Source organism: Lycium barbarum, chromosome 10 (assembly GCF_019175385.1).
Source record: "Lycium barbarum isolate Lr01 chromosome 10, ASM1917538v2, whole genome shotgun sequence".
Lineage (NCBI taxonomy): Eukaryota > Viridiplantae > Streptophyta > Magnoliopsida > Solanales > Solanaceae > Lycium > Lycium barbarum.
This window is the reverse complement of record NC_083346.1, coordinates 22,425,532-22,441,092: the sequence shown is the minus strand read 5'-3', so window position 1 is coordinate 22,441,092 and position 15,561 is coordinate 22,425,532. Positions and strand designations below refer to the sequence as shown.

At 35.7% G+C, this 15,561-nt stretch overlaps 1 long non-coding RNA gene and 1 pseudogene across 2 annotated transcripts; one reads left to right on the top strand and one right to left on the bottom strand.

Annotated features, from left to right (window-relative positions):
- The first annotated feature begins 7,920 nt into the window (after nucleotides 1-7,920).
- LOC132616047 (uncharacterized) lies at nucleotides 7,921-10,534 on the top strand. Of its 2 annotated transcripts, XR_009572966.1 has the most exons (4): nucleotides 7,921-8,141; nucleotides 8,365-9,690; nucleotides 9,767-9,985; nucleotides 10,082-10,534. It is a non-coding gene; the product is annotated as an uncharacterized LOC132616047 (long non-coding RNA). The 2 variants fall into 2 exon arrangements; XR_009572965.1 differs by having other exon boundaries at nucleotides 7,974-9,690.
- Nucleotides 10,535-10,891: 357 nt separating this feature from the next.
- On the bottom strand, nucleotides 10,892-13,946 carry LOC132612838 (F-box protein At5g07610-like; annotated as a pseudogene).
- Nucleotides 13,947-15,561: the final 1,615 nt, after the last annotated feature.

The window sequence follows — 15,561 nt, the reverse complement described above, 5'->3', positions numbered from 1 at the left end:
ATCATATCTAAATGGGGTACTATCTTCACTTCCCATTTCTGGAGAGCTTTTCATGAGCAGTTGGGTGACCATGAAGGGTGTTATGAGGTATGGGAAGAGAGGCAAGTTGAGTCTGAGGTATATTGGTCCATTTGAGATTCTTGACCGTATGGGCGATGTTGCTTATGAGTTGGCCTTACCGCCAGGCCTGAAATGAGTTCATCCAGTTTTCCATGTGTCTATGCTAGAGAAGAACCATGCCAATGGTACTTATATTGTTTGTTGGGATTTGATATTGCGTGATGAGAATTTTACCTATGAGGAAGAGCCTATAGCGAGTTTGGATAGGCGGGTTCGAAAGTTGAGATCTAAGGAGATTGCTTCTGTGAAGGTGCAATGGAAGTATCGTCCTATTGAGGAGGCCACTTGGGAGACTGAGTCCAACATACCTAATCGATATCCTCAGTTGTTTGTTGATTCAGGTACTTCCCCGTTCTTTTCCCTTCGCCGCTCGAGGACGAGTGATAGTTTAATTGGTATATGATACAACGACCCGTTTGTTCGTTATAGTCTTTCCGACATTTTTACCTTTCTCTGGGCTTGTTTAGCTCATGTTTGACCCAAGAGGCCCATTGACAAGCTTCCCGAGGTGTCTGGATTTGATTTAGGTAACTTTTTCGGAAAATTGGGCATAAAGTGAAAAAGAGTTGACTCAAAGTTGACTTTTGGGTAAACGGACCATTTTCGAAAATTCGTTGATCCCGAGAGGTCCATATGGTTATTTAAAACTTGTGTGCATATCTGGTTCGGTTCCCAATGCACTCAAGTGCATTTTGAGACTTATGTTGGGAAGTTGAAATTGAGGTATCGAGGGTTGACTCGATCAACGAGAACTCTGTTGGGAATTTCGAGGCCACGAGTATGTTCGTAGTATATTTTTATGTATGTATGCATATCCGACATGTGAGCAGATGGCCTCGGGCGTTAGTTGGAAATTCAGGTTGAAAGCAAGCTTAGGATTATTCTGGTGTCTGGTGCCCGCTTTGGTGGCACCAGCACCGCGGCAACGGTACCGCTATAGCGGTCACCCTGCCGCTGGAGCGGCCTGTGGTATTTTTGCTTGACCGCAATATAGCGATCAAGGGACCGCTGAAGCGGTGACGCTGAAATTGCCTGATGGTCGCGGAAGCGGTGTCAGGCAGTTATTTCATTAAATTAAGTGTTAAATGCCCTAAGTCTCTCATTTATTTCTATTTCGAAATTTGGGCTATTGGGAGAAATTCTAGGATATTCTTGGAGGAAATTCTTGGTGGTAAGTTCTCATAATCCCATAATCCCTTTACTAATCCATTGTCCTAAATCACCTTAGAATTCCTTTATCTTGAATTTTCATTTAGTGATTGAAGATTAAAAGAGGGTTCCATGAGTTATTCTTCTAGGCTTCTAAATCATGATTTGTCTGTTGGGTTAGCTTCTTTAAGCATTGAATTGATTATTAGAACCCTTTATTTCATAATTTCTCCCTAATTAATGGCTAATTTATGGAATTGGAAGTTAGGATTTATGCCCAAATTTGGAGGTTTTGCCTAGAATTCAAATTTCAGTAAATTGTTGGTTATTCTAGCTTGATAATGATAGGAATTGATCACCTAGAGCTTTAATTTAATATTGGAGCCTTTAGATTGCTAATTTCACCCTTCTAGTTCAGAAACTCTATTTCATAGGTTGGGGATTTGGGTCTTGAATAGAAGTATGTTTTGATTGATGTTCTTCTTGATTCTAATTTCTTGACTCAAATGTGCCTAGAATTTCTTTACCTCGACGCTCAAAGGAACGGGAATTTTAAGGAGTGATAGTTGTAATCCTCTTACATGTAGCCAAAGCGATGGTGACACTAGGGTTAAAATGGACACCAGAAACATTCTCAACCCGACAACTCTTCTGGAACATGAGACCTGCCAAAATAACTAGACATTACATATTACGTTTTCCCTCCACAAAGTGCCATTTCATATGTAAGTATTTATATCTTTAATATAAAAAGTACTATTTCCTCTGCATTAACAATGGAAAATCATTTAATAACTACGAATCCTTTAACTAATAACATTACAGTCCGAAAAAAGATAATAAAAATAACGGTACCTTTTTATAAGAGCGGAAGGAAGATGATGTGTATGCTTCATTGTTTCCAGTATCTCCTTACGACAGTAAAATTCAAACCTAAAAAACGAACGGACATAATGACTGAGAACTTAATGAATAAGATTAAGACTTTCATTAAGTGCAGATAATTAATGACTTAGTGGAAAGAGTAATCGGTGAAAGATTCTGTAACTACACTATTTAATTTGGGATAATTGATAAAAAGAATTGCGTAACAGTCTGTAAGTTAAAATATGGTCTTTAAGCACAAGTTTCCGAAAAGGCAAGACAAATAAGTTCCGGTATGAAAATAGCACAGACAAACCTTTTGGAGGACTTATAGTCGTGTGTGGTGGTGATTTTTGGCAAATACTACCAGTTATTCCAAAGGGTACACGAGTTGATATTGTTGATGCATCAATAAACTCCTCTTACTTGTGGCCGCTTTTCACAATTTATGAATTGAAGCAAAATATGTGATTGCGTAATGGTAAAGTAAGTTGGTGCGAGGCTGCAAAAATTGCAGATTTCAACAAATGGTTGTTACACGTAGGAGATGGATCAGTTTAAGATGATAGAAAGAAGGAGCTTATTAAAATACCTCAGGATGTATGAATCAAAGCGTCTAATAATCCGATATGTTCGATTGTTGAGACATTTATCTGTCCCTCTTGCAGAAGTATAACGACCCAGGATATTTAAAAGAAAGAGCAATATTGACACCAAAAAATGAAATGGTTCATGAGTTCAACGAGACAATTATGAAAATGATACTGGGTGAAAGAAGAACATATTTTAGCGCTAACAATGTATGCAAAGCAAGCGTGAACACAAATGATGAAGAAATTTTGTACCCAACTGAATTTCTTAACAACTTAAGATTCCCTGGCATCCCTAACCATGACATACACTTGAAAGTGGTCACTCCGGTTATGATGCTTAGAAATCTAAACCAAACAGAAGGTCTATGCAATAGAACAAGATTGGTTGTCACAAATCTTGGTATATGGTATGTCACTGCTAACATCATTTTAGGGAAGAACATTGACTCGAGAATAACAAGTCTTGGAATTATTATGTCACCTAACAAATCTAAATGGACATTCAAGCTTAAGAGACGGCAACTTCCTTTAGCACCCTGTGATGCTATGACAATCAATAAAATTTAATGACAATCTCTTAACCACGTCGGACTGTATCTTCTGAAACAAGTATTCACCCACGGACAATTATATGCAGCTGTCTCCAGAGCAACAACAAGATCAGGATTAAGAATACTGAATGCGGATGATGTCACAAAAGATCCTGCATTTGTTAAAAATATTCTATACAAAGAAGTATTCCAGAATGTATGTTAGAGATTTGAAGATGTCACGACCCAACCAGAGGGCCATGACGGGCACCCGGAGCTAACCTACCGAGTACCTCTAAGCATACATCTCATAATCATTTCTAGATAGACCCCAAAGGTAGCTCATGGTTGTCATAACCTGTAGGGACATATATCACAACATAACGGTGCATTTCTATATAATCATCAACAATTATGGCCATCATCACTAGCTGACAAGGCTACCAATATATTATACAATAATATGAGCCGGTGGAGCTATAAAACATCTAACTGTACACACACGTCTACGAGCCTCTACATAGAATACAAATGATCATAAGGACCAATACCAAATAGACTGCAGCTCCGAGATAAGTGGAGTGCTCCTGAGAATCTGCTGATAGAATACCTACGGGTCTGATCCGTCTCCCTACCTACCTGCAGACATGAGCGCAGCATCCACAAGAAGAGACGTCAGTACGAATAATGTACTGAGTATTTAAGGCATGAATAACAACATAATATAGATATGAAAGGTAACATGGAATAAGAGAGATAACCTGTACATCTGGATGCCTCATAAGGCGGATGTCCTGCATGATTAGCCTTTTAAAAAAACAACTTTTTCATATATATGTATATATATCATCATCATCATAACATACCCGGCCTTTTCAGGACTCGGTGTGTAACGTATCCGGCCCTTTGGGGACTCGGTATGTAACGTACCTGGCCCTTTCGGGACTCGGTGTGTAATACCAACGGATCAGTGGTTGCACAATAGGTGTCGTACCCGGCTGAGTATAGCGCGGCTGGGTGTGAGAAAATACATACATATACATATAAAACATGTATGAGAGCCAAATAAAAGCTACGACTCTATCGGAGTAACGTAAGGTCAGTAACCTCCGATTTATATTATGAAGCAATCATCATCGCTATATCTCACCTTGAAGGAACAATTATTATAAGCTGAGATCAACAACAATGAATAAAATCGAGATAATCATGAAATAAGCTCACTAATCTCATAATAGCATTAAAATCATAAGTTTTGAAATTTCTAGAATTAAGATCATCATCATCATGTTCATGTTCATCATAGAAAACATCTCATCTTTAGTATCATAAGAAGCTTTTAAGAATCATGAACTTCTAACTTTTAGAAGTAAGAAGGTTATGGAAACATATATGGAATCATAACATAGGAATCATGCCTTTTGAACAAATCATAAGATGAGATCAATATCAACAAATATAATCAAAATCTTGAAACCAGCTCAGTAATCTCATAATGACATTAAAACCATAACTTTGGAATCTCCAGAAATGGGATTATCATAATCCTCATCATGGTCCTTATAGAAAACATTCGTCTTTAGCATCATAAGGATTTTGAGAATCATGAACTGCTAGTATTTTCAGAAATAAGGTATTATGGAAGTCGTGCATGCGTTCATAGGAAAAGAATCATGCCTTTAAAAGAAAGAGGAACAACCTTAACATACCTTTTGGTCTCCTTAACTACTCAACGTTTATCCTTCCAAGCTCGTAAATCTACATGTAAACCATTCATACTCTTTTTAGGCTCATTGTCACATGCTTATCTTAAGCTTTCAATTTAAATCCATTTAGAATCTGCCAAAATTCGAGCAGCATCTCCCCTATTTAAATGCCTAGCCCGAAATCATAATTCAATAACCAACAACAACAACAAAAACATTACCAACATCACAACACCATTATCAACACCAAGATACTCCATAAACATCCCACACGATGTTTATTCAATTTCTCCATCAACAGTTCATTATACGATTATTTAATAACTCTATCTTCATAAATAAACCGAAAGCAATATCAATAAGGGAAGATTCATACCTTGTCCCCGCTAGAGCAACAATATATTCAATATTCACCTTGAATCCAAGCCAACTCCATCGCAAGACAATACTATAATAGTAACTACACGTTACCGGGCCTCGATTAATACTCTGTTACTTGAAATTACTCAAAATCCTCACTTTTGTGTTGTATATATGCTCTCATATGTTGCTGAGTCTTTTTGGGAATTATTATGAAGAAAAATGGGGGTTTTAACCCTTATATAGTGGGTTGAAGTCGGTGGCACTGTAGCAGCGCGCGACACTGTGCCTCCGCGCAGTGCAGTCCCTTGCTCTGCCCGCCTAACTTGCAACATCCATAATTCTCTACTCCGAAGTCGTATTGATGAGCGGTTTGTTGCGTTGGAAACTAGATTTCATGAACTTCAATTTAGGATTTTGCTTTGCTTCAAAACTCCTCATATACTAAAAGATATTCTTTCTCAAAGTTGGACCAAAATTGACCCAAATATTTTTCCATAAAATCCGACAAACTTAATTTCCTTGATCCACTTGCCCTCCAATCCTTCCGTAGCTTATTATATGAACTTAAATCCTCGTAATCATGAGATAGGTGCATAAAATCTCCATATCCTGGGAAGTCCTCCAGGTCTACACTTAAAACAACTAATGCCTAATAGATTTCACGTACAAAATTACGAGGTGTAACAGAAGAGAACAAGGCACTTCACAATCAGTCACAATTACCAACATTCATTACTATATAATCTTATAACAAGTGCTTAATTCATTATAATCACTTTACAATGATGTTTTAGCAGATAACTAGGCATACATATGTCGATCACTATACATAAGTTGGAATTTATGTGGTTCATAATAGATTATTTCTATAAATTACATTGCAACTGCTGAAATGAATTGAACAATAGACGTGGAAGTGAAGGCAAAAAACTTTCATTGCTATGCAATATCTAATAGGCTCTCTGATAAAGTGACGAGGGTGTAATACAATTTTATTCCTTTTGGGTTCTGTTGGCAATACAACATGCAAATGTTTATATTTGAAAGTCGCTATTCATTGTAAAATGCATTCTGGGGTACACCATCTCCATTAGATACAACTAATGAGCTAATGTTCAACAACTTTCACCCACTAACTAAAAGGCTATACCCAACAATAAGTGTGTAATTAAATAAACAAATGTCACCATTTGAATCCTACTATATAAAGGATGTAACTAACAGTGCAGCACCACACCACACCACATACGTATGAAGCACTAAACACAAAGCAAAAAAGAAACTACAATTAGGACCCTATGAGATAATTTGGTATGCACCGAGTAACATCCAAAGCTGCTATATTTTTTATACAAAAGAAAGGAGAATAAAACTATTAGAGGTATTCATTAGAGCTTCTTCAGATATGTGCCTAAACTTTAACCAATGGAATACCATTAAATTATCTATATTGAATAAATAATAGAGAATGAACATACGAAAGCTTAATGAGGTCGTGCAGGACCGCGCGAAGCGTGGGTGATTTACCTAGTTTTAGTAATATTTAGCCACTCTTTTGACACAAAAAAATATTTGGATAAAAAAACTCCCGAACTAGAACACGAAAATATTCCAGGAATGACTATTGGAATTTGAATATTTATGGGTTCAAACTTCAGTAATTGCTCATAGAATTTGAAAAGTGAAGTGCGATTAAACATTACTACTTTGAACCTTAAAAATTATTCCTAGGTTTCCCGTTTTACAGATTTTAAAAAGCAAGCATAATACATATCTGGAGAGGTATTTACAATGGACAATTATTCACACTAAACCAAAAAACAATTGACATAAGCAAGGGAGAGGTAGATTTTTATATCTCCATTACAAAACCCCGTTTTGTCCCAAAAAAAGGGACCGGTCTCTGCTCAAATCGATACAAACAGGCCATGAACGAGCATTTGGAGGAGAAACGGAGAAGATAATAGAGACAACGGTTTGACGATCCAGTTGAGCAAAGCTTTTCACGTTTTCAAGTTTCAAATTCCAGTTACATCACAATCCTCGCCACTTAGGACTCGTCTCCTTATCCGACTAGGATTTTATTTCCTATGTATTTGAGTATTTCCTGTTTGTCTATTAGTTTAGGATTCCGATGTTCATAAATATATGCGCATTGTTGCGTAAAGTAAAACAAGAAAGTCTTTGCATATTTTTATATTTTCTTCTACTTGCGTCTCTACCACGATTTAATACCAGTACAGAATGTTGGAGTTAACAATAGTCTAAAGCAGTCATCTATATCCCACATAAACAGTTGAATCACAGACAAAATACAGATTCAATGTACTGGAAAGTGGTCCCCCATTCAAATTCTAGTAATAGAGGGACATACCACTCATGTTGCGCCGCGTATGGAATAATGTCATCATCAGTAGTTTCGCCAAATTGAGAGAGAATACGTGAAAACCCCCCGTACTTTGCATTTGTTTTTTCAAAAATTCACATGTAATTTAGAAAGGTCCTATCACCTCCCTGTACCACTTATATATGTAATAAATACACACTTCTTAGCCATTTGACCAGTTTGTGAGGCACGCGTGTCTATCACTCTCTACTAAAAATAATTTAACATTTAAAACATACCACTCATCGGGTATGACCATCTTTTCACTAAAATATTTTCCCCCATCTTCCAATATCTGTCATAATCAACACTTAGGGTAAAATTTACCCCTTTCCCTCCAAAAATAAGAACCCTAACAGTGCAATTGTCTTCTTCCCTTGCAAAATTGAAGTGAAAAAAGAGTTTTAAATGAACAAGTGAAGTGTGACAGGTTAGGGTTTTCCTTTTATTGTTTAAAGTTGACTTTTTTTTGTTGCATCCCATGATCTGTTGCTAAATACAGATTTTTTTTTATTTTTTTTGTTGCTAAAACGTGTTTTTTTGTTGTCACCTATTGATTTTTTGTTGTCACCTACTGATTGCATTGTGATCTGTTTAGTTCGATTTTTTTGTTAGTGTGTTTGTAAATGTTTGTTTGTTTTGCTATATTTCAGGGTGTTATAACATGTCTTTTATATTAGTGACTTTGAGATTTTACCATGGGGGTAGAATTGATTTTGATGCCCGACCAGAATATGTGGGTGGGTCTATTACAGAATTTTGGAGCATGCACTGATATGATGTCCTATTTTGAACTAAGAGACTTGATAAAAGATTTAGGATATACAACAAATTATGCTTTTTATGTTAAGGTCGATGGTTATTTGGTTGAAGTTGTAAGTGATACAGTTATTTGTAACATTGTCTCTTTGTTAAAAAAATGGGGATGTGCTGGAGATTTTTGTGTCACATGAGGTAAATGAACCCTCTGTTGCCTCATTGGCTTTAAAGTTTGTCCCCCAAAGTGGTGGTGGTGGGGTCTTTGAGGAATCTTCAATCCCCACTTTAAATGACCCTCCTAACCCTATTGTTCAGCCTCCAAACCCTTTAAATGAGCCTCCAAACCCTAGTATTCAGCCTCCAAACCCTCTTAACCCTACTGTTGAGCCTCCAAACCCAAATAGTGAGACATCAAACAATCCTAACCATACTATTGTGTCTCAAAATACTTGTGAGGTTAAGTAGATGAGGACACAGGTGTAAATGATGTAGATGTTGGATCTGATGATGATAGCATAGAGAATTTAGGGGATTTATGTGACAGTGATGTTCATGAAGAGTGTAGAGAGTTTAGGTCAAATAGAAGACATTTTAATAGGGCACATAGGAGACCCAGAGCAACTAATCCTAACCAAATTCCTATAAAACCAAAAGGGCCAGATATGGGATATGATGAGACTAATGTTGGGAGCAAGAATAACTTAGATGGTATGCTAGGTGGTGATGAACCTTATTACGATAGTGATGAAGCTCCTAGCTTTGAATTAGATGATGAAACAGGATGGGGTGATGAGGAAGAGGTTGAACAAGTTGTGAAGAAACCTCTAAGAAAAGTGACCAAAAATAGAGTTGTTTTTGACAAAAGTTGTAAGAAGGCGAATATTAAAGCTATGAAGATGCTTGGAGAGGATGGTTTGCATGCCCTCATGTACCTATCTGAGCACATATGCTCATTTTATTCAGCCAATGAACAATATGAAGATGTGGCCAACTTCTAATAATCCAAGAGTAGAGCCACCAGTAATCAGACAGCTTCCTGGAAGGCCACCAAATCAAAAAGGAAGGAGGTCTATGAATGTAGAAAAATAGGACTGATCAGCAGGAGGGGTGCTGTTATGACTTGTAGCACTTGTCATGCAAAGGGACACAATAAAAGAGGATGTCCAACAGTTCCAAGGCAAATCACAGAAACAGCAGATCAAACAGTAGAGCAAGCACAGGTAAATGTATGAAATTATTTGTATCAAATAAGGAACTTCCAACTTAATATTCTAACATATTGATATACAATACTAGACTAGAACAAACAGAGGAAGGGCAAACAAAAGGAGGATAGAACAGGAAGCTGCAAGTTGTGGAAGGGTCAATGCAAGTTCAAATGCTAGTGGTGGTGCAACCTATCAAAGTCAAGAAACTTAAGGAACAACTAGTGGACATGCTGCACAACCTTATAAAAGGCCAAGAATTGTGGGGGTTGGAAGATTGATGGCAGATGATGGATTTACTACACTCAATGTAAGTAAAGTTTGCTCATTTTATACTAAATTCTTACTGTTTTTTATCTGGTCAATTGAATAATTTTTTTACTTTTTATGTCATCAATATGTGCAGCCTGGAATGCCAAGTAGAAGAGCTCCAATGAGGTCTGATGTTGTTACTGGAGATATTGACTACACACCCAAACCAGAACTTCAAGTGGAGGGGCAAACAATCCATGACAAGTAATATACTTGACAAAATTAGGGGTGAAAGAATCATCAAAGGAAGGTCAAAAGTTGCCGCCATGAATCAAAGCCAATGTAGTACATCTAAAAAACCATGGAAATAGTTGGTTTAGTTGTTTTGCTACTGTTTTTGTTGGGTTGCTATTAGTAAAAAACCATGGAAATAGTTGGTTTAGTTATTCATATTTTTGGCTATGTATTAAGTGGCAAAACCTAACCTTGTAGCATTTTATGCAACAGTTTTTTGGCTATTGTGCTATTTTTGTACAGTTATTGTGTTGTTTTTGTGCAACAATTAATGCAGGTAATGATATTCAGCTTATTTGTGTTGTTTCATGCAGTTTAGTGCTGTTTTTTGTACAGTTTTGAGCTTTTTTGGTGCAGTTTTGAGCTGTTTTTGGTGTTATTTTTAGTGTTGGTTTTCAATGCTGGTTTTTACGGTTTTATACAGCAGTTTGTGCTGTTTTTGGTGCTATTTTGAGCAGTTTTTTAGTGCTATTGTTTTGCATTTTTGAGCTGTTTTTGGTGCGGTTTGTGCTATTTTTGGTGTTGTTTTGAGCAGTTTTTTAGTGCTGTTTTTTTACAGCATTGTTGAGCTGTTTTTGGCGCAGTTTTTTGTTGTTATTAGTGCTATTTTTTTGAGTTATTTTTCTGTTTTTTACAGCAGTTTGGAGTGCTGTTTTTTTGAGCTATTTTTTCAGTTTTTCAGTGCTGTGCTGTTTTTGGTGCTATTTTGAGCAGCTTTTAGTGCAGTTTTTTGAGTTGTTTTTTCCAAGTTAAAATTCTGTTTTTACAGAAGTTTTGAGTGTTGTTTTTCAGTTATTAGTGCTGTTTTTTTGAGCTGTTTATTCAGTTTTTCAGTGCTATTTTTTACAGTATTATACAGCAGTTTGTGCTGTTTTTGGTGCTATTTTGAGCAGTTTTTAGTGCAATATTTTGCAAAATTACTGCTATTAGTTTTAGGCTACATTAGGAGAAGATGAGGACGGGGAAAATGCATTCTGATATTAGATGCTTCTTGAACAGGAAAGATTACTAATTTGCAGTACCGCATAATGATAAACGACATTACATTACATTAACGCACAATTCATATTACTATTCGTTAAACAACATTACATTAACTAACGCATAATTCAAGACAATACCTACACTAATTTAAAACTTACGCAAAACAAAGAGAACAAACAATTTTCATCTTTGAGTTTATTCAGACAACATCAACAAAAGCTTAATAAGACGCCTAACAACAAAACGCTGATACCAACAAACATGATTTGCTTCCCATTAAATATAGAAATTGATCGTCGAATCCACTTGAACTTGACAAAAACTTCCCTCCGTCATCATTTGATCTTGAAAAGAACTTCCCTCCATTATCAATTGAGACTCATTCTCCATTGTTTCATAAAACATTATTTTTTTTTTCCAAATCCAAAACTCTATTCCCCAATCTTGATATAACCCATTTGGATCTATCATCAATTTGTTCCCGATCCCTCCACCTGAAGAACTTGCACGAGTTTTCCTAAAATGAGTGATACAAACGAGTCAGTTAAAATAAAAACAGAAACAAACTAAAAGCAGCAACAAAATAAAATCCAAATAATGATTGTTTGAACATACTCGATAGCGTGGGCACGGCCAAAATCTTCTTCTGGGATTATCCTTAGACCAAGAAGTCTGCAAGTCCCAGTGTTTTCATCGCACACTTTCACGCAACATTGGATCAGTATCATCGTTACAAATGCGAGTCAAGCTACGCTTTGACATGATTTTTCTCAAACTTTAACTAAGAGAATATAGAACGAGTTTTATTCTTTGAAAAAAACAAAGACTATAAGTTAGGAAGACAATAAAATTAAAGAAGAAAAAAAGAAATTTAATACCTTTTTCAGTCTGATTTTGGGTGATAGAATTTTACTTTGGGGAAGAAGAAGAACAAAAGTTGAGAGTATGGTTGCTACTGCTACTCACTTTAACGTAGAAGAAGAACATGAAAAGTTAACGTTCTTTTTTTTAAGTTTGGGCAGCCACGTGGCAAAATATGATTGGCTTCTTTGAAGCCCAAATTTTTTCTTCACGCTCCGCACACACACGTTTTGCCAAATCAGGTCAGAAGTGTGTTACATATATAAGTGGTACAGGGGGTAATAGGACCTGTCGAAAGTACATATGTCTTATTGAAAAAAATGTAAAGTACAGGGGGTTTTATGTATTCTCTCCCAAATTGACATAGCTTGTAAAATGTGTGATCCCTCAAATTATAACGCATGACCATATTGGGAATGTACAACACCATGAAGGCATCCCACAACCATGACAAAGTAATGCCAGTTCGTCGGATCATGATAACGGCAAATGGTAAGAGGAAATGCAGCAATAACATCTTCAACATTCACCTGGTATTTCAAGACCCAATTTGTGCCATCTCTTTTCATCTCGTAAATAATGTAGAAAGTTAGCTTTTGGCGGCTCTGCACTTGGACTAGATTCAAATTGCCACAAGACTCTCCGTAATAAGTAATTCTACTTTCCTCATCATTATCATCCCAACTTCGATGAATATTGCAGGGCATGGTAAATTTTTTGAGCTTTTCTTCTTCAAGATTGAAACATAAGGAGTTGTTGCCACATGGCCGGTGTCGGCTGAAGGGCAAGGCAGTCAAAGCAATGGCTTTAGGCCCCCAAAATTTTGGGGTCCCATTTTCACTAATAATAGGTTTATAAATTATTATTTTTAAAAAAAGTACTCTCTCTATCCTAATGTATGTGATATTTTTTACTTTCCGAGATTCAAAGTGCATGAACTTTGACCAATAGTTTAAGAAGTATTTTTTCACCAGATTGATATGAAAAAAGTTGTAACTTATAGTAATATTTTTCATGTAGTTCTCAATATATAAATTTTAATTTTAAAATATTGAGTTAATTTAATCCAATTTAGCTTTAAAGTTTAGTTAAATTGACTCTCAAAAAGCAAAAAACATCACATAAATTGGGACGGAGGGAATAGTGTTAAAGTAAAATGATATAATTTTAACTAAAACGGAGAAGAAAAACTTTTATATTTGTAACTAATGCTAATTGCATCGGTTAAAAAATAGACTTTATAATATAAATACATAAAAAGCGCCTCTCATCAAGATTTGGCTTTAGGCCACTGAGAACGTTGAGCCAGCCCTGCACATGGCCAATAAATGCCACCATTCCAATAAACTCCATCGAACACAAAATTTATGTCACGACGAGCAGGAAAATGTGGACCCGAGACTCCATTTCTTCGTTTCAGATGAGTAAATCTCAATCTGATAGTGCTGCTCACTAGACAATATGAAAACCACCTTGTAATGAGGCAATATCCGTGGATCAAACGCTAATATGAAAACCACCTTGTAATGAGGAAATATCCGTGGATCAAACGCTAGTGCCATCCCAAGAATAGCCTTGGAAATTTTTCCTTCCCCACCAGAAGCTGGTTTCACAAGTTTGATAAATTGTCGGGTAGTCGGGTTGTATATGTAGTAGTTTTTGTCAGCTAAGCAATTGCGGTCGCTGCAGCAAAGCAAAAGTCCATTGCAAGAATGCCGAATTCTAATTACCGAAGGGTCATCTACAAAACAGAGCTTCTTGAATAGTGCTGGAATTTGATTTTCCAGGCTGAGGGACACGAATTCATGAAAAGGGTTGGAATACAGAAAGATAAAACAATAGTGTGTAGTGTACGTGTTATATACATATACTAGTTGCATGAGGCTCGTGCTAAGGCCGGGCCTAAATTCATGATGAAAAAATAGTAAATTTAATTATAAAAATATAACTTATATTACATTTTTCTATTGTATAATTAATTTATTTTAGTGGCACATTAATCATATCTTGTTTGTAAGTCTTCATAATTATTAAAGTTTCATTATTAAAGTTTCTTAGTCATAATTGACTAATTTTTGAAGAACAAGTTATTTATAAGGAAGGAAGTTTTGAAGGAGAATTAGCAAATACCATGGGACACAATATTCTATATTCACTAAAGAAGCAAAATTTTGGTGTTTTAAAACAAATAAAGGGTGTGTTTGGTGCGGAGAAAATTTTTGGAGGTTTTTTAGTAAATGTTTTTCAATTTTTCCATGTTGGGTTGGTCAAAAATTTTGAAAAACACTTTTTCTAGAAAAATAAGATCATTCAAAATGGAGAAAATGACTTCCTTAGTGGAAGCATAAAAATCAAGTTCCACAAATGACATTCCACATTCATTGTGTCTTCCCCGCCCTCCAGGACACCTCATCTTCAATACCCCATCCTCGTAGCCCACATCCCCACCTCCCATAGTACTTGTCTAGAGTATATACAATTGATTTTAGGATAATATATTTTGCATATGTACTGAACACAAGAAAATAAGTAAGAACGTACTTATTTTCCTGAAAAATATTTTTAAAATAATATTTTCCTTCATAAGCACACCCAAAGAGAAGAATATGGGGTACTAAGTGGTAAGATACAATAAATGTTCTGATTGAAAATGAAACAGTGACTTCAAAGTTGAATAAATTTTAGCAAAATTTATAATACCAAATAATGTAAAAGTCACTCCCTCTATTCTTTTTTACTTGTCTCTCGTTGCCTTGAAACTTTCCTTAATAAATTATTTATTAAGAGTAAAATATCCTAATTAAAATTTAAGTTTGACAACTAATACTCTATGTAGTTACTTAATGATAACGGTATTATAGGAAGAATTATTAAATCTTTCGTGATTTCCTAAAATAGACAAGAAAAAAAATATTTTTAGTATGACGTAAAAACGAATTGAAGGAATAATTTAATAAGGGACAACAAGAGATTACAAAAACAAAAAAAAAAAAATACGAAGAAGAAGAAGATATATGGTCCAATTACAAAGGCCCAAATGGGCATGGCTATGAAAGAGAGAAAAAGTATATGTAGAGTAAAATCAACCACGTGGTGCAACATCATAGGACAAAACCTAATGTGAGGACTACAAAAAGGCCCATATTGGCTCTTATATATAATAAATAGTAATATGCTCTATGATTGTGATACAATTCTAAGTAGCTTGCAAAGAACGTTTTATTTTCCCTAACACTCTGTTTGGATGGTTTTTTTCCGCGGTTTATTAATGTACAGTATTGTGTTGTATTGTATTATATTATATTAATGAACACAATATTTGGATAGACTGTATCGTTTGTTGTGGTTTAATAACATTTGTACTGATTGGTTTGATTGTATGGTACTGTATGGGTTGAAACAAAAAACAAAAGTCGAATAATTACAAACGATAATGGAACGCGCTTCACGCGCCCCCCCTTTTTTAGTTTCTCTTCGGTGTTCCTTGCTCATCTC